The sequence below is a fragment of the Rhineura floridana genome, chromosome 2 (genome assembly GCF_030035675.1).
Source record: "Rhineura floridana isolate rRhiFlo1 chromosome 2, rRhiFlo1.hap2, whole genome shotgun sequence".
NCBI classification, from domain to species: domain Eukaryota; kingdom Metazoa; phylum Chordata; class Lepidosauria; order Squamata; family Rhineuridae; genus Rhineura; species Rhineura floridana.
The window spans coordinates 182,598,296-182,617,878 of record NC_084481.1 but is presented as its reverse complement, the minus strand read 5'-3'; the positions used below and the strand labels follow the sequence as shown (position 1 = coordinate 182,617,878).

The window sequence follows — 19,583 nt, the reverse complement described above, 5'->3', positions numbered from 1 at the left end:
GCCCTCCCTCCCATTATTCAGGATGCATGCTGGATGCTTCTCTCATTTAGTAAAAGCCTGTGCTCAGGCTTTCCCTGGTTAGTAGCACTGTACTCTTCTCCCCTTTTATCTGTGATTTGGTTTCTCTGTTTTAAATTGTTTTAATATAAAATATTAAGTAAAATAAATAATTTAACTTTTTGACAGGGGACAATTTTATTATTAAGAGCTTTGAATAAATAATTTTTGTTGGTTATTTCTAATGTTTACTTGTTTTAATGTTAATGCCAAGTAATGAATTTAAGAATTTTTTTAAACATAAGGTGCTTGCTGATAAAAGCAGGAAAAGGAGCCCTGTCACAACAGAAAAACAACCATGTGGAAAATCATTTTCCTGGAGATTTCAAACAGTAATAAAGGAGGCATCAATGGAGGAAAATGGCCTGTGCAGAACAGAATCTTCATAAAACAGCCCTTTAAAGCAAACAAACAAGAGCTTTGACACACCTAAAAGCTAACAGACTTACTTTAAGATAACCTGCTGTACAATCCTATGCGTTTTTACCCAGAAGTACATCCAACTGAATTCAGTGGGGCTTACTTTCAAGTAAGAGTGCACAACTAGGTAAATAAGAACTGAACACAAGCCAGCAAGACTTAAGTCTGACTAAACATACATAACCTATCAACCTTTATGGTATTTTCTGTAACAGACTAACAGGGCTGTCCCTCAAGAATGTCTCTCCTTTTAAGCATCTTATGGATTTTCCCATTGTACTCCTGCAATTGGAGCTAAACCTCTAGGCCAGCCTCTTCAGACTTGACACACTGTTAATAGCCCTAGGGTATGTTGCCATAGTAACCAACTTGTTAGCCAATTAGGTATTGATACAGAATAATTTTGAGAACTTTCTTAAGAGAATTTGGGGGTGGGGGAACGCATGCCTTTCTTCTCCCTCTTACAGCCAGAAGGAGGGGGGGATAAGGTATCTTTGTATGAAGAATAGACTCCAGTTTTGAGGCAGACTAAGTGCACAGAGCTGAATTTTGGGCTCTGGAAGTTTCTTAGGTTACTGTTTCTCTCCCTAGAGCTCAGATACGGGAGCAAATAGTGGTGTGCTTAACCTAGGCCTCCCGCTAAGCTTAACCTATATATTTATATATAAATTCCAATATTACAAAACATCAATAAGCATCTGGCGAGTTCCTAGCAAAGGAAACAAAGCCCAGATAAGCGCTGTGCCCTGCGTAGACCTTTTCATCACTCACAGATGAGATGCACGCAATGCAGGGATACTTGGCAGCCTCGGTGTCTCCCTCCTCTACCTCAGTGATTTGCACCAGATCCCAGTGCTTGCTTACTCAGAAATAAGTCTCACGGTTTACTCCCACATAAGGGTCCATGAGATTGTTAGGGAAGGGTCACGGCTCAGTGGGAGAGCATCTGCTTTGCACGCAAAGGGTCCCAGGCTCAATCCCCAACCTCGCCAGGTAGGGCAGGGAGCGAACCTTATCTGAAACCTTGGAGAGCTGCTGCCAGTCAGTGTCGACAATACTGAGCAGTGTACATAATACTGACCAGTTGTCCGAACCAGCATAAAGCAGCTTCCTATGTTCCTGCTCCATTACTTGCTTACTCGGAAGTAACCCTCACGGAGTTCGACGGTGCTTAGTCCCAGATAAGGATGCCTAGGGTTCCAACCTTAGTTTAACGGAAGGGAGAAGGATCGGCGCTTGAAGACCTCGCATAACATCCCGACTGGAGACACTATGCAGGCAAGGCGGGGGAGAACCATGCAAGCAGCGAGAGCATCGTCGTGCGAAAGGCAAATAACGGTCTTCCTGCGCTTGCCCTTCTTGATCCCACCCTACAGGTCACTATTCTTGCTACGTATCTATATGTCCCACTCACCTATTTGATCCGTAGAGCGGCCAAACCCCGCACTTCCCCTAGCACGTCCACTCCAAAATAACCGCCGGAGCATTCAAACCCCAACATCCGCTGGCGTCACAAAAGCAGCAGAGAACGCGAGAAGGAAGCCCCGCCCCCTCGTCCCTCTGTCCTTCGCGATCCATTAATCGGCCGATCGGCCGCTCTCGTCTTAATTATGATTCCGGATCGGGAGGGGAGAAATTGGACGTGTGGCTACTACTGCCGTGATGGTCATCTTCTTGCTTCTCACCTCCTCTCAGCTGGGAAGGAGGCTCGCGTGTTCAGTCGTCGGGCGATGCAGCGTCGTGGTGAAGGGAATTAAGTCGCGTGAAATTGCCCGACGAAGAATCGAATGCGCGTGGCTGGCTGCAGTTCGAGCGTTGCTTACTTGAGAGGACCGTTTATTTTCACTCCAGTTATCAAAGCACAGTCACGCTATTAGGCCCCGCGGGGAGGTGTGTGAGGGGGAGAACGACTGGGGAAGGTGGAAACGCAGCCGAAAAAACGCAGGCACGCAAGAGTGACCTTTTCGTTGAGCTTCTTTCCAACTTGATGCTATGCGCCTATCCTCATTAGTAAGCCCTGTTGCTTTCAGCGAGGCTTGCACTGAAATAAACATACTGGAGTGCAGCCCCTTCTGCGCAATCCTAAAATACTCGGACTAAGGCCTGGTCTGCACAATGCATTTAAAGTAGTGTACGCTTTGAACAATCATGTAGAGAATCCTGGGAATTGCAGTTAAGGGTGCTGAGAGTTGTTATGTGCCTTCAAGTCGATTACGACTTATGGCGACCCTATGAATCAGTGACCGCCAAAGCATCTGCCAGGAACCACCCTGTTCAGATCTTGTAAGCTCAGGTCTGTGGTTTCCTTTATGGAGTCAATCCATCTCTTGTTTGGTCTTCCTCTTTTTCTACTCCCTTCTGTTTTTCCCAGCATTATTGTCTTTTCTAGTGAATCATGTCTTCTTATGATGTGTGAAGTATGATAACCTCAGTTTCATCATTTTAGCTTCCAGTGACAGTTCTGGTCCAATTTGTTCTAATACCCAATTATTTGTCTTTTTCACAGACCATGGTATCTGCAAAGCTCTCCTCCAACACCACATTTCAAATGAGTTGATTTTCCTCTTATATGTTGGATGTTGGATCTGGCGCAAGCAGATGCCCAGGAAGCAGAACAGTATAGTGACAGGCTAGATGCCAGTTGAAGCAATGAGCCGGACAAGCAATAAGTTTTAAGAGTCACTTTACTGACAATATATCACAAGTTCTCTCTGTACAAACTCCTCGACCCCCACACTCACAAGTGTCTGCTGGCCCTCTATATAGATAAGGCCAGCTGCCCGAGCCTAGGTTGCTTAGCAACGTGTCCTTGAAGATGGCTCGAGCTCTGCCAACTTTCGCTTCTAAGTCACGTAGCTCACTTGTGGAAATTTAACCTCTGCTTTCTCGGTTTAATAGCCAACATTATATGCTTTTTCACTGTCCGACTTTCACATCCATACATAGGGATCGGGAATACCATGGTCTGAATGATCCTGACATTAGTGTGCAGTGATACATCTTTGCATTTGAGAACCTTTTCTAGTTCTCTCATAGCTGCCCTCCCCAGTCCTAGACTTCTTCTGATTTCTTGACTATTGTCTCCATTTTGGTTAATGACTGTGCTAAGGTATTGATAATCCTTGACAAATTCAATGTCCTCGTCAACTTTAAAGTTACATAAACCTTCTGTTGTCATTACTTTAGTCTTCTTGACGTTCAGCTGTAGTCCTGCTTTTGTGCTTTCCACTTTAACTTTTGACAGCATTCACTTCAAAACATTACTGGTTTCTGTTAGTAGTATGGTATCAGCTGCGTATCTTGAATTATTGATATTTCTTCTTCCAATTTCCACACCTCCTTCAACTTGGTCCGATCCCGCTTTCCGTATGATATGTTCTGCGTACAGATTAAACAAATAGGGTGATAAAATACACCCCTGCCTCACACCCTTTCCAATTGGGAACCAGTCAGTTTCTCCATATTCTGTCCTTACAGTAGCCTCTTGTCCAGAGTATAGGTTGTGCATCAGAACAAATCGGATGCTGTGGCACCCCCATTTCTTTTAAGGCATTCCATAGTTTTTCATGATCTACACAATCAAAGGCTTTGCTGTAATCTATAAAGCACAGGGTGATTTCCTTCTGAAATTCCTTTGTCTGTTCCATTTTCCAACGTATGTTTTCGATATGATCTCTGGGGCCTCTTCCCTTTCTAAATCCAGCTTGGACATCTGGCATTTCTTGCTCCATATATGGTAAGAGCCTTTGTTGTAGAATCTTGAGCATTACTTTACTTGCATGGGATATTAAGGCAATAGTTCAATAATTACTGCATTCCCTGGAATCCCCTTTGGAATTGGGATATATATTGAACTCTTCCAGTCTGTGGGCCATTGTTTAGTTTTCCATATTTCTTGACAGATTTTTGTGAAAATTTGGACACATTCAGTCTCAGTTGCTTGTAGCAACTCTACTGGTATGCCATCTGTTCCTGGTGATTTGTTTCTTCCAAGTATTTTTAAGAGCAGCTTTTACCTCACATTCTAAAATTTCTGGTTCTTCATCATACTGTTCCTCCATGATTGCATCTGTCATCCTTGCATCTCTTTTATAGAGTTCTTCAGTGTATTGCTTCCATCTTCCTTTTATTTTATCTCGGTCAGTCAGTGTGTTCCCCTGTTGATTATTCAACATCCCTACTCTTGATTTAAATTTCCCTTTAATTTCTCTAATCTTTTGGAATAGGGCTCTTGTTCTATCCTTTTTGTTGTCCTCTTCTGTTTCTGTACAATAGCCATTGTAGTAGTTCTCTTTGTCACTATGTACTAGTCATTGTATTGTTGCATTTAGGGTTCTAACCATGTTTCTATCTCCTTTTGCTTTTGCTTTTCTTCTTTCCTAAACCCTTTTAAGAGTTTCTTCAGTCATCCATTGAGGTCTTTCTCTCTCCTTTTTGTCTTTTTGCATTCTTCCCTGATAATGTCTCTGACTTCACTCCATAATTCTTCTGGTTCTCTGTCAACTAAGTCTAAAGCCTCAAATCTGTTCCTTTTTTTTTTGTTCTGGGATGTTATTTAAATTGTATTTTGGCATTATGATTGCTTTGTTGTTCTTCTTTAGCTTTACTCTGATTTTCGATATAACCAGTCCATGATCTGTACCACACTCTGCTCCTGGTCTTGTTTTTGCAGAAAGTATGGCACTTTTCCATCTTCTGCTACCAATTATATAATTCCTATATTGACCATTTGGTGATGTCCATGTGTACAGTCGTCTTTTTGGTTGCTCAAAAATGTGTTTGCAAGAAACAAATTCTTGGCTTCACAGAATTCGCTAAGTCTCTCTCCTGCTTCATTTCTATCTCCCAAGCCCCATTTCCCCACAATTCCTAGTTCTGTTCCCTACTTTTGCATTCCAGTCCCCCGTGATTGTCAAAACATCTTGTTTTGGTGTGTGATCAATTTCTTCCCGTATTTCTACGTAAAATCTCTCCAATTCCTCTGCATTTGCCATTGGAGCATAGACTTGGATGATGGTTAGGTAACTTGCTCAGGCCTTGCGTTTTAGTTCTTAAATGTTTTTGCTACATCACTTCTCACTATTAAAGCAACCCTGTTTTTTCTTAATTTCTCATTTCCTGCATAAAATATTTTGTAGTTGCCTGATTGAAAATGTCCCATTCCCTCCATTTTAATTCACTCACACCAAGTATTGTATGTTTATACGTTCCATTTCTTGTTTGACAATTTCTAACTTTCCCTAGTTCATGCTTCTCACATTCCACATTCCTATAGTGTGCATCGTACAGCTCAGGACTCTCCTTTTGCATCTGTGCGTGCGCATCAGCCTCTGGGCTTCCTTTCGGCTTTGACCCAGCTGCGTCATTAGTCACAGTGCTACTTGTCCTTGTCCTTTGTTCTTCTCCAGTAGCTCGTTGAGTGCCTTCTGACCTGGAGGTCTCATCTTCCAGCACTATCTCGTGTTGCATTTTGGATACTCTGTTCATAGGGTTTTCATGGTAAGAGGTATTCAGAGGTGGTTTACCATTGCCTTCCTCTGAGTTTGGATGCATCTTAGTCTGGTGTCTCAGCTTTGACCATTCCGCCTTGGGTGCCCCTGCTAGGGGTCTAGCCTCTTGGTCTAGACTCCTGACGGCATTGATCTCAACTTCTTCAATACTCTTAACCCTCTCACCAGGTTAAGGTATGCATCCTAGAGGGGGCAGTAGCTTTCAGTTACAATATATTAATGTCCTGTGTATCATAAGTTAACTGACTTTGCCAAACAATTTTCTGGAGTCGACCCTGGATGACAGACTTATTTATTTATTGGATTTCTTGGTCGCCCATCTAGCTGGCTAACCAGTCACTCTGGGCGACGTACAAAATAAGCAAAATAGCACAAAATGACACATTAATACAATAACACAGTCTTGTCCTGTTTTGTTGGATGAGCTTCAGTTGGTTCAACTCGAGGACGTGGACAAGGTGTTTGGACAGGTACGTGCAACCACTTCGGTACTGGATCCTTGCCCCTCCTGGCTGATAAAAACTAGCAGGAATGGAACAGGTAGCTGGGCCAAGGAAGTGATAAATGCCTCTTTACGAGAGGGAGTGGTCCCGGGCTGTCTGAAAGAGGCAGTGGTGAGACCACTCCTGAAAAAGCCTTCCTTGGACCCAGACAATTTTAACAGCTACAGGCCAGTGGCGAATGTTCCATTCCTGGGCAAGGTCTTGGAACGGGTGGTTGCTGGCCAGCTCCAGGCGCTATTGGATGAAACTGATTATCTAGATCCATTTCAATCGGGTTTTAGGCCCGGTTTTGGCACTGAGACAGCCTTGGTCGCCCTGTACGATGACCTATGTCGGGAAAGAGACAGAGGGAGTGTAACTCTGTTGATTCTCCTTGATCTCTCAGCGGCTTTTGATACCATCGACCATGGTATCCTTCTGGAGAGGCTCGCGGAGTTGGGAGTTGGAGGTACTGCTTGGCAGTGGTTCCGCTCCTACTTGGCGGGTCGTCTCCAGAAGGTAGTGCTTGGGGAACATTGCTCGACACCGCGGGCTCTCCAATATGGGGTCCCGCAGGGGTCAGTTTTGTCCCCCCTGCTTTTTAATATCTACATGAAGCCGTTGGGAGAGGTCATCAGGAGTTTTGGAGTGCGTTGTCATCAGTATGCTGATGACACGCAGCTCTACTTCTCCTTTTCATCTTCTTCAGGTGAGGCTGTCGATTTGCTGAACCGTTGCCTGGCCTCGACAATGGACTGGATGAGAGTTAACAAACTGAAGCTCAATCCAGACAAGACTGAGATGCTGTTGGTGGACGGGTTCTCTGATCGGATGGTGGATATATACCCTGTCCTGGACGGGGTTACACTCCCCCTAAAGGACCGGGTTCGTAGTCTGGGAGTCTTTTTAGACTCTTCCCTCTCACTTGAGGCTCAAGTAGCCTCGGTGGTTAGGAATGCGTTTTACCAACTTCGGTTGGTAGCCCAGCTACGTCCCTATTTGAGTAAAGAGGACCTTACATCAGTGGTACATGCTCTGGTAACCTCACGTTTGGATTACTGTAATGCGCTTTACGTAGGGCTACCTTTGAAGACAGTTCGGAAGCTACAACTAGTGCAAAATGCGGCGGCCAGATTGCTGACAAGGACCAAGCGGTCCGAGCATATAACACCTGTTCTGGCCAGCTTGCACTGGTTGCCAATATGTTTCCGGGCTAGATTCAAAGTGTTGGTATTAACCTATAAAGCCTTATACGGTGCGGGACCACGATACCTTGCGGAACGCCTCTTCCGATATGAACCGGCCCGTGCACTACGTTCTGCTACGAAGGCCCTCCTCCGGGTTCCAACTCACAGGGAGGCCCGGAGGGTGATGACAAGATCTAGGGCCTTCTCAGTGGTGGCCCCCGAACTATGGAACAGTCTCCCTGAGGAAGTACGCCTGGCGCCGACTCTGCTTTCCTTCCAGCGCCAGGTCAAAACCTTCCTATTCTCTGAAGCATTTTAAGTTACATTGATCTAATTTTAAAAATGTTTATTGTATTGTTGATTGTATTTTAATATTATTTTGTTATTCATTGTATTTTTATACTATTTTATGTTCACCGCCCAGAGAGCTATCGCTAGTCGGGCGGTATATAAATTTAATAAATAAAATAAATAAATAAATAAATAACATTAAAATCTAAAAGCAATGATGTTAAAATCTAGACTTCATTTACTAAGACTGCTACAATACTATGCAGACTTACTTCAGAGAAACCTTCATTTGACTCTGTAGGACTTCAGAGTAAACATGAACTGGGTGATATAGCCAACTGTTGGGGCACATTTGCCCCCTTAGCACTTTTCAGAGGTGGTAAGTAATAAGCACTAGCCTTTCCCATGTGCCGATGTTAAAACATGGGAGTGACATTTGAAAGCACTCCCATTTTTTAAAACAATCTGGGGAATTAATTGTGACATGTAGGGTGAAAATTCATTCCATGGTAATTAAAGAGATGTATCCACTTTTACATCTATGGCTGCTCTAGGGATATTATTTACCAGAAGTTTGCTCCTCTAATTATCTTTGTCTTATCAATTTTATAGAGCAATTAGTTAGCACCCCTACTGAGACAATTAAAAAAGGGATTTTAAAAAGCCATTCTAATATGCTGCATGAAGACTCTGGCTCTACTTCTCTGCCATATACACTCCCAAGTGTTTATTGTGTGTCCCTTGGTTACTATCTCTTTTAAAGCCCCAATTTTATTTGGTCCTAGGATCCCTCCAGTTGCCAAGCTGTAGAAACTCTTGGTGGGGAACAAGTTTTGTATTGTTTTAAATGTTTTTATGTTGCTGTACACCACCCTGATGTTTTGCAAGAGGGTGGTATGTAAATACTTTTCTAAATGAATAAAACTAGAATGCATGATGTTATTGTGCTCCACTGGATTGCTGAATGGACCCCATCAGTCTACTTACTTTAGCTTCTAGCCCTACAGCATGGCATCTTTATACTGTAATCCTATGTGTCTTCTCAGAAATCAGCTCCCTTTTATATAGTCTTGCAGCCTTATATGCATTTGCGTTTGTTTCACTCATACTGGTGCTTGGTACTCCAAGAGTTTGTTTCTTAGAAATGTTTATATGCTGCCCTTAATCTAAGGTTTTGGAGGCAATTAACAACAAAATAACCATAAAAACTGAAAAATACACTTACTCCATATTCCAAACCCTTTCACCTGCATGGCAGTGAACCCTCAATGTGGGGTTCCAAAACCTTGAGTAAGCAGCCATGTTTTAACCTGGTGTCTAAGTGTCAACAACAAAGGCATCGGAGGATAGGGAACTGTGAAGCCAGGGTGCCACAACTGAGAAGGCCTGCCAACAAGTGCCTGCCAAATGTATGGAACGCTGGAGAGGCAGCTGAAGTGCCTTCCCTGCAGATCTCAACCCCTGGGTAGGAACATACAGGGAGAGGTGCTCCAAGTATTAAGGCTCTGAGCCATTCATGGCCTCATATGCCATCTGTAAAACCTTGAATTCAGACTGGAAGTATAGCGGCAGCCAGTGCAACTCTTTCAGAACCTTTGTAATAGGATCCCTGCTGCAGCTCGACTGAAAAGGCAGGTGCCAGGTTTGGACTAGTTGTAGGTTTCTGTATCTTCAAGAGGAGCCCCACATACAGCACATTACAGTAATCCAAATGGGAGGTTATCAGAGTATGAATCGGTGTGGCTTAAGCTCTTCCTGTACAAGAACAGCTGTAGCTGATGCATCTTTCTCTAGAAGTGTTTGTTTATTTGGAGGAGCGGTGCAAAATCCCCTACAGCTGGCCAAGCCACTAAACTGGAAATAAGCAGCACCTTATTATAGGTGGGTCCCTGGTTGTTTCTCTAATTTCAAGCCCAAATCTCAGAACAGACGGCCATTCTGAGATATCCAGGTCCTTATGCAATCCTTATATAAGTGGGGGGCCTTCTCACCATCTTGGGTGCTGCTGAATGGCTGCCTGTCTGCACCCTAAAACAGCTCATATCACAGTTCTCCCTTCCTTGGAAGGCAGCCCTAATACTGGAAAAGGGGATTATCTATTTTCCCCTGTTTCCAACACAATAAAGGATCATTTTAGCAGAACAGGTAATTAATTTAACGGTGTTGATGACGCTAAATATTTTTAAGACAAAAAAAAATCCATAGTACAGACTTCACCAGCCTTGTGCCCTTCAGATGTTTTGGACTACAACTCCCATCAGCTCATGCCAGCACACCTGGGCTGATAAGAGCTCCAGTCCCAAACATCTGGAGGGCACCAGGCTGGCAGAGGCTGCCATAACAGATTACAATTCAAATGGAGTAGTATTGAATACTGGTCTATCTGCACCAGCTTCTCTTCTTTACTATGCACAATGACCCCCTTGCTTATTGTGGCTGTATGCCCTTCTCTGTCTTCCACCTCCTAGCGGTTCGCTTGCTTGCTTTAGGAAAGACGTGAACCTTGTGGAGGAGTGAGTGAAATGTTTCTGTAGCCTTGAAGCTTCCATTTGGATTCCGGTCAACCCTGACTGCAGGCCTGTCCCTAGTGGCGGCTGGTCCATTAGGGCAAATGGGGCACTATCCTACCAACCTCAGGCAGTCCCCCCCATAAGCCTGCCTTCTTACACCCAGTTCTGGGGGTGGCATTGTCTGCCAGATTCCTCCTCCTTAGTTCAGTGCCCCCTGTAGAAGTCAACAGGGAGGAAGATGGGGACAAAATCAGAATTATTTGGCTCCGCCTCCACCTGTTATTGGTTTCCCTGTCTTCCACCCTGCTAATCCCAATAGGCATTAGTCACCAATGGAAAGGCCTGGGGCAAATCACATTATGCATATGCACCCCACCCCCAGATATCATCTCCCTCCTGCCTCTGCTGCCCACCTCCTTGTCATGGCAGTGGTGGTGGTAGTGGTGACCCCTCCCCTCAGCTTACTTTTGATGGTTCCCTCCTCCCCACTGTCACTTAGAAATATAGGAAGCTGCCTTATATTGAGTCAGACCATTGGGTCTGTCTAGCTCAGTAGTGTGTACACTGACTGCCAGTAGCTCTCCAGGATATCAGATGGGGAGTCTCTCCCAGGCCTATGTGGAGTTGCTGGGGATTAAACCTGGGACTTTCTGCATAGAAGGCAAATGCTGTACCCCTATGCCCCTTCCCCTTTAGCAGTGGAGGCCTCTCAACCCCCATCTCTGTTTCCCTCCCTCCCCCCATTGCTTTAGTGGTGACAGTGCCAGCAAGTTCCTCTACTTCCACCTCTTCCTTTGGGAGAAGGTGGAGAGTCTCTCTGGGTGGACGGGAGGTGTCAGGGCTGGCCAGGCAGCACAGCTGTCTGCTGTGGCTACCAGTGCCAGGTGCAGGGACCCCAAAGTGTGGGGCCCAGGGTGGCTGCCCCTATACCCCCCACAGGAATGGCCTTGCTAGGCTGTCTTCTCGTCCTTTGAGGGTACAGAAGGTGGGTTGCATTAAACGTAAGCCCTTCAAAATCCACAACAGCTGAATGGATAAAAAGCATCAAAAATTGTGCAGAGACATGACTTCCGGGAAGGGTGACTTAGCCTGTGCCTGCTTTTGAGACGGGCTCCTGCCTCAAAAGAAGCTTATTCAGATATATCAGTCAGTTTTTTCTCTTTTTTTTGACTGATTAAACTTCTCCCGGGTAGGGAGAAACGAAGAGATTAACCTCAAAGCCTATTTTTGTTGGGACGACCAGATCTCATTAATTTATGGGACGAGGTCCAGCCGACGAAGGTGGGACGGATTTTTAACAACAAGCTCTATCTGGAAAAGCGAACGTTCATCTTATCTTCTAAGAGAGAACGCACTAACAGGCAAGCACCCTTCTTTCTATATTTTTCTTTTACTTGACTTAAATTGTTGCTGTTTAAAAGAGATTTGCCAGATTGATCGGTTTTTGACATCTCACTGGGGAGCCATAACTTCTCTCTGCTACGCACTAATTAATAGCTTATCTCTGTTTTTGTTGCAAAAAGCTGTCCTGGATTTGCATTCTAAAGATATACACAGAAGAGGGATTTCTATTCCAGATTTTTATTTTGAAGAATATTATATTGTCTGAGACTACTCTCTTTTTGGTCTATTTTATTTTGACGAATCTGTTTTCTGACGACTGCCATTAATTGTTTCGATCCTGGGAACTGCATTTTGTTTACTTAACTATGGAGAGATAAGGCTGTCTGCTCTGTTTATACTGTGATGTCACCAAGTTTGGAGTATTAACCCAATTGTTGCTGAAATAAGAAGTGGTTTTCCTATATTTTTCTTTTAAAATGGCAATTAAGAAAGTGGCTGAGAATCTGGAAATAACTATGTTTCAGAAAATAATGGATGAGATTGAGATAACGAAACAAAACCTGCGACAGGGTTGTAAGGAGTTGAAAATTGAATTGAGTAAAATGACGCAGGAGATTTTTTTTTTTTTCAATAATTTTTATTCAGATTTTCATAAAACATACAAGACAAAATCATAAAACATTCAAAGACAAAAAACAAAATCAAAAATAGTTAAACAAAAAGAAAAAAAGAAAAAAAAAACAAAAATAAAAAATAAAGAGTAAAATATTGACTTCCCATTTGTCAAAGATCAAATCAGTTATAAGTCTATAATATATAACAATCCTGTCTCTTAAGTCATATTATAAAATCACTTTCCTCCAGTAGTTATCTTACTTAATCATCAAATCTCATAAACATTACTTTATTCTTTCCACAAAAAGTCAAAGAGAGGTTTCAATTCTTTAAGAAATATATCTATCAATTTTTTTTTCCAGATAAGCATATCGATTAATCCATCTCATTACTAATTATGATAATCTTATTGTCATAACCATAGTCAAAATAAACATTTCAATTAATCCATCACATCAGAATCTGTTAGGTTCAATAATTTCAGTAGCCATTGTTCTATTATCTCTATTAGTTCCATTTTCCATCTTCCATCTTCAGTAGTCTTGTTAAGTCCAGTAATTTCAATATCCAATCTTCCATTATCAATATTCCATAATAATCTTGCTGTCAAAGCCATAGTCATATAGTAAGAGTCTGATGGGAATTACCTCTAACCCAAATATTTTCTTGCCATCCATTCTGAATAGGTTGCTGAAATACTGCTGTAAAATCATATCTCTGTTCTTTTTTTCAAAATACACTGGGTCATCTCTTAAAAGTTTTTCCATTGTCACATGGCTGCAGTTAATTCCATAGATTTTCTCTATATTGGGCTCCATCACATCATTCCAGTCCAGAAGATTATCCATGCCATTGATAACTTTATCTCTAGAATCTTCATTCATTTCTTCAGAGATAACATTGAGTTCCAAACAATAGATTTTATTTCTAAAGTCCATAGACTCCAAATCTTGTTCCTGTTCCACGTTGGTTCCAATCTCCGGGATCTCCTCTCTCACAGGGACCCCTATTCCAGTCTCCAGGGTCTCCTCTCTCACAGGGACCCCTGTTCCAATCTCCGGGGTCTCCTCTCTCACAGGGACCCCTTCCAGGGTCACCTCTCTCACAGGGACCCTTATATCTTTAATCTCCTGCTTCATTTTACTCAATTCAATTTTCGTTATCTCAATCTCATCCATTATTTTCTGAAACATAGTTATTTCCAGATTTTCAGCCACTTTCTTAATTGCCATTTTAAAAGAAAAATATAGGAAAACCACTTCTTATTTCAGCAACAATTGGGTTAATACTCCAAACTTGGTGACATCACAGTATAAACAGAGCAGACAGCCTTATCTCTCCAATAGTTAAGTAAACAAAATGCAGTTCCCAGGATCGAAACAATTAATGGCAATCGTCAAGAAACAGATTCGTCAAAATAAAATAGACCAAAAAGAGAGTAGTCTCAAAACAGTATAATATTTTTCAAAATAAAAATCTGGAATAGAAATCCCTCTTCTGTGTATATCTTTAGAATGCAAATCCAGGACAGCTTTTTGCAACAAAAACAGAGATAAGCTATTAATTAGTGCGTAGCAGAGAGAAGTTATGGCTCCCCAGTGAGATGTCAAAAACTGATCAATCTGGCAAATCTCTTTTAAACAGCAACAATTTAAGTCAAGTAAAAGAAAAATATAGAAAGAAGGGTGCTTGCCTGTTAGTGCGTTCTCTCTTAGAAGATAAGATGAACGTTCGCTTTATCAGATAGAGCTTGTTGTTGAAAATCCGTCCCACCTTCGTCGGCTGGACCTCGTCCCATAAATTAATGAGATCTGGTCGTCCCAACAAAAATAGGCTTTGAGGTTAATCTCTTCGTTTCTCCCTACCCGGGAGAAGTTTAATCAGTCAAAAAAAAAAAATCTGACTGATATATCTGAATACGCTTCTTTTGAGGCAGGAGCCCGTCTTTAAAATCTCAGACTGTAACTTTCTTACCTGGGTACCATTAAGTAGAAACATTGGGGATTGAAGCTAAGGTCTTGTGCATGTTAAGCATATGTTCTACCACTGAGCAGTGTCCTATCCCTTGTGCCAAGAACCCATCTAAAATAAAATGTCAAATGAAGGTAAATCAGTTCATGAATTCAATAATATTGCTCTGTCCAGAATAAGTTCAGAGTCACCATGTAATAGAATAGTGTTCTAACCAGCAGGATGCTTGTCAGATACCTGTTTAGCAAAAACAATGTTCATGAACTTGACAATCAGTGAATTGGTAGATCACACCAATAAAAATACTATTTTCTGTAGCAGTCTTCTCCAGCAATGTTTAGGGGTGCCCTTGAATCTGAAATTGTTGTAGACTTCCGGGAAGGGTGACTTAGCCTGTGCCTGCTTTTGAGACGGGCTCCTGCCTCAAAAGAAGCGTATTCAGATATATCAGTCAGATTTTTTTTTTTTGACTGATTAAACTTCTCCCGGGTAGGGAGAAACGAAGAGATTAACCTCAAAGCCTATTTTTGTTGGGACGACCAGATCTCATTAATTTATGGGACGAGGTCCAGCCGACGAAGGTGGGACGGATTTTCAACAACAAGCTCTATCTGATAAAGCGAACGTTCATCTTATCTTCTAAGAGAGAACGCACTAACAGGCAAGCACCCTTCTTTCTATATTTTTCTTTTACTTGACTTAAATTGTTGCTGTTTAAAAGAGATTTGCCAGATTGATCGGTTTTTGACATCTCACTGGGGAGCTATAACTTCTCTCTGCTACTCACTAATTAATAGCTTATCTCTGTTTTTGTTGCAAAAAGCTGTCCTGGATTTGCATTCTAAAGATATACACAGAAGAGGGATTTCTATTCCAGATTTTTATTTTGAAGAATATTATATTGTCTGAGACTACTCTCTTTTTGGTCTATTTTATTTTGACGAATCTGTTTCCTGACGACCGCCATTAATTGTTTCGATCCTGGGAACTGCATTTTGTTTACTTAAGCATGGAGAGATAAGGCTGTCTGCTCTGTTTATACTGTGATGTCACCAAGTTTGGAGTATTAACCCAATTGTTGCTGAAATAAGAAGTGGTTTTCCTATATTTTTCTTTTAAAATGGCAATTAAGAAAGTGGCTGAGAATCTGGAAATAACTATGTTTCAGAAAATAATGGATGAGATTGAGATAACGAAACAAAACCTGCGACAGGGTTGTAAGGAGCTGAAAATTGAATTGAGTAAAATGACGCAGGAGATTAAAGATATAGGGGTCCCTGTGAGAGAGGTGACCCTGGAAGGGGTCCCTGTGAGAGAGGAGACCCCGGAGATTGGAACAAACGTGGAACAGGAAAAAGATTTGGAGTCTATGGACTTTAGAAATAAAATCTATTGTTTGGAGACACAGGAGATTAAAGACATAGGGGTCCTTGTGAGAGAGGAGACCCTGGAGACTGGAACAGGGGTCCCTGTGAGAGAGGAGACCCTGGAGACTGGAACAGGGGTCCCTGTGAGAGAGGAGACCCCGGAGATTGGAACAAACGTGGAACAGGAAAAAGATTTGGAGTCTATGGACTTTAGAAATAAAATCTATTGTTTGGAACTCAATGTTATCTCTGAAGAAATTAATGAAGATTCTAGAGATAAAGTTATCAATGGCATGGATAATCTTCTGGACTGGAATGACGTGATGGAGCCCAATATAGAGAAAATCTATGGAATTAACTGCAGCCATGTGACAATGGAAAAACTTTCAAGAGATGACCCAGTGTATTTTGAAAAAAAGAACAGAGATATGATTTTACAGCAGTATTTCAGCAACCTATTCAGAATGGATGGCAAGAAAATATTTGGGATAGAGGTAATTCCCATCAGACTCTTACTATATGACTATGGCTTTGACAGCAAGATTATTATGGAATACTGATAATGGAAGATTGGATACTGAAATTACTGGACTTAACAAGACTACTGAAGATGGAAGATGGAAAATGGAACTAATAGGGATAATAGAACAATGGCTACTGAAATTACTGAACCTAACAGATTCTGATGTGATGGATTAATTGAAATGTTTATTTTGACTATGGTTATGACAATAAGATTATCATAATTAGTAATGAGATGGATTAATCGATATGCTTATCTGGAAAAAAAAAATTGATAGATATATTTCTTAAAGAATTGAAACCTCTCTTTGACTTTTTGTGGAAAGAATAAAGTAATGTTTATGAGATTTGATGATTAAGTAAGATAACTATTGGAGGAAAGTGATTTTATAATATGACTTAAGAGACAGGATTGTTATATATTATAGATTTATAACTGATCTGATCTTTGACAAATGGGAAGTCAATATTTTACTCTTTATTTTTTATTTTTATTTTTATTTTTATTTATTTTTTTTTGTTTAACTATTTTTGATTTTGTTTTTTGTCTTTGAATGTTTTATGATTTCGTCTTGTATGTTTTATGAAAATTTGAATAAAAATTATTGAAAAAAAAAAAAAATTGTGCAGAGACATACCGCATAAGAAAGGATCAAATGTGTTATACAAGACTTAATTGAAGCTATTTTTGAAAAAGCTGCAGCTGGGAATGTGATTTGGATCAGGACAGTGATAATGGGATGGGGAAGAGAGAAGGGGTTAAACATTTTCCCTGTGCTGTTTAGTCAATCGGAAGTGTCTCCTGAAACTATCAGAGTTGCTGGGGTAAAAGATAGGGATAATGTGTGGCCATCTGCCAGGGATGTTGTAATTGCCTTGTAAATCCTGCATTGTGCTGTAGGTTGAACTTGATGACATCCAGGGTACCTTCTGATTTTGTGGCTACAAGCACCTGTGTTGTCTTCCACTAGGTCTAATAGCTGCTGGCTGTGTATGTCTTTCAATCATCAAAATTATTTGTGAGGAAAGGTGTTAAATCTCCCTCCCGCCCTGCCCTAATTCAGTTCAACTCTCCCACACAGTTACTTTTAGGATTTTTTTTTAACCATCTGAAGCTTCATCATGGATCTTCTATATTGGATGTAGTTTGTCCATGGAAGAGATGGTAGAATAAGAACATAAGAAGAGCCCAGCAGAATCAGGCCACCACTCACCATATGCTCAGAGACACGTTACCAAATTATTCCAAGCTACACAGCAAGTGGATTGGACTGTGAAAGACCAACCCAAATTGTGTTTGCATTTTGACAACTTTGTAGGGCAGTCCAATATCTCAGAGAGGAGGTCAGGTCTCCTGCTCCCCTGGTGCATTCACTATAGCTGCCCAATTTCCCTGCTTTTTAAAGTTTGATAGAAATATCTGTGGGCTATAGGTACGTTCTTAAACCGCAAGGTTTTTTGCCTATTAGTGAATATGTATTAACATTAGGCAGATTATACACTTTAGGCAGGCATCCTTGCTTCACTGTTTCAGACACCTGCTTAAAAAAATATTTACCCAAATATATAATTTAGTATATTTTTGAATATAATTTTTAAAATTTTGCTGACTTTATCTGTGTATTGATAATTATATTGTATTTTGTGTACACTGCTTAGATTTTTTTTTATTAAGCGGTTTATACATTTTTCTAGCTAAAAATAATATAAATATATAATTGTTTTCTCATCACAGTTTTTCACTGATTCTCAGCCTGGCATCTGAGGGCTGCAAATATAACCCTAGACAATGGTGGCCTCTTGTTTGTCCAGTGCAACAGTACCGTCTTACTGCAAGGTAATTCGAATGGTCTCTCCAAAATAGCAAGTAAAAATTCAGATAAAATGCTACCTGGGCTCTGCCCCAAATACATTTAAAGTAAATCCCACTGTTTTTGATGGCACTTACTTCCAAATAAGTAGGCAGTGAAAAGAATATAGTCTTAATTACAAAATTAATAGATAATTAACTCCTGGTCTGAGACAGATGGACGGACGGACGGACGATAAACTGGCTCATCTAATGATTTTGTGATAATTAACTTTCACAGTTCTAAACTTCTACCACTTCTTGGGCATATCACTTTGATGTTTACCACAGAACATAACTTTTTTTTTTTTTTTAAAGCTTGTATTATATTCTTACATCCTTGTGTGAGTGTTTTGATCCAGAAATAACCTCTGGCTGTGCTGGGTGCCTTTTAAATTCAAACACGCCACCTTCTTAGCAGCAGGATTTTTTTCACAAAACAGCAATTTCAGGTTTCTTGTTACAGGGTTGCTCAGATAATAAGTAGGTACGTGAGCAGCAGTACCTGGGAATGATATTTCTCCTGCTGTGTGACCATGCGGTTTCACCAAGGAGAGCTCAGATGTTGCCTGTACGTTTGCGTTACTTTGTTCTAATGTGGGTCACAAGTATAATGTGTTTATATGAATGCAACATCATTCTGCCACATTCCTTGGTCTTTGAAACACAGCATATGGCTCAATTGTTCTTCATTTTCTTTTTCCTTGTTTTGCACTTTTAATGGTGCATCTGCATTTGAATGTGAGTGTTCAGATTTATTAGGAGCCCAATTAAACGTGAGTCAGCTGAACACAGGTAGGATTTGGCTGCTGTCACATCCAACCAATCAAATATATATATATATACTTTCTTGCACCCGTGCTTTGAACCTAGTTATTCTGGTTTAGCTGCAAACTGAAAGATATTTGGGATAGGGGACAGTCTGATTTTAGATGTGCAGAATTGTAGATAACAATTAATATAATTTCTAGTGGTTTCATTCATCCATCCAACAGATGAGCCACAAGATTAACCCCAGGTGGTCTCCCATTGTTAACTACAGCATTGATAAATGCTAACAGATATCAGAATTCTCCTCAACCTCCAGCCAACCAGCTACGAGACTCAGTCTAAAAATGTGTCTGCCAGAATTTCTCTGATTTCTGGCATCCAAGGCATGGCTCCTTACCTTGACAATATTGGCCATGACTGCTAAGCAGTGACGAACTTGTAAATACCAGCTTCAATTTTGAGAGGCAGCAAGCACAGTTTGACATACTGAAGGCCCCTCCAGATGTTTTTTTAAATTGTGCATTCATGGTTATTTGTTTTGATGACAATGGTATTGGAGTGGCCATATGTAGTCCTGCTTTAGGTACTGTTTGAGCCTGCAATGGTTTCAGGGCAGACATGTTGCTTCCTTTCTAATGGGTGTATGCCCCGTAACTTCCTGCTGAAATTCTGTAACTTTTTATGTCA

General features: G+C 41.2%; 1 protein-coding gene across 3 annotated transcripts in view; it reads right to left on the bottom strand.

Annotated features, from left to right (window-relative positions):
* The window catches only part of G2E3 (G2/M-phase specific E3 ubiquitin protein ligase), a 38,169-nt gene extending 36,086 nt beyond the window's left edge, over positions 1–2,083 (bottom strand). The window contains exon 1 of one of the 3 annotated variants that reach the window (XM_061611558.1): positions 1,892–2,083. The gene's annotated coding sequence lies outside the window, so the exon portion shown is untranslated. Of the gene's footprint in view, positions 1–1,558; positions 1,654–1,681; positions 1,838–1,891 lie in introns of those variants that run through there. The other 2 variants (XM_061611561.1, XM_061611560.1) reach the window with 2 other exon arrangements.
* Positions 2,084–19,583: the final 17,500 nt, after the last annotated feature.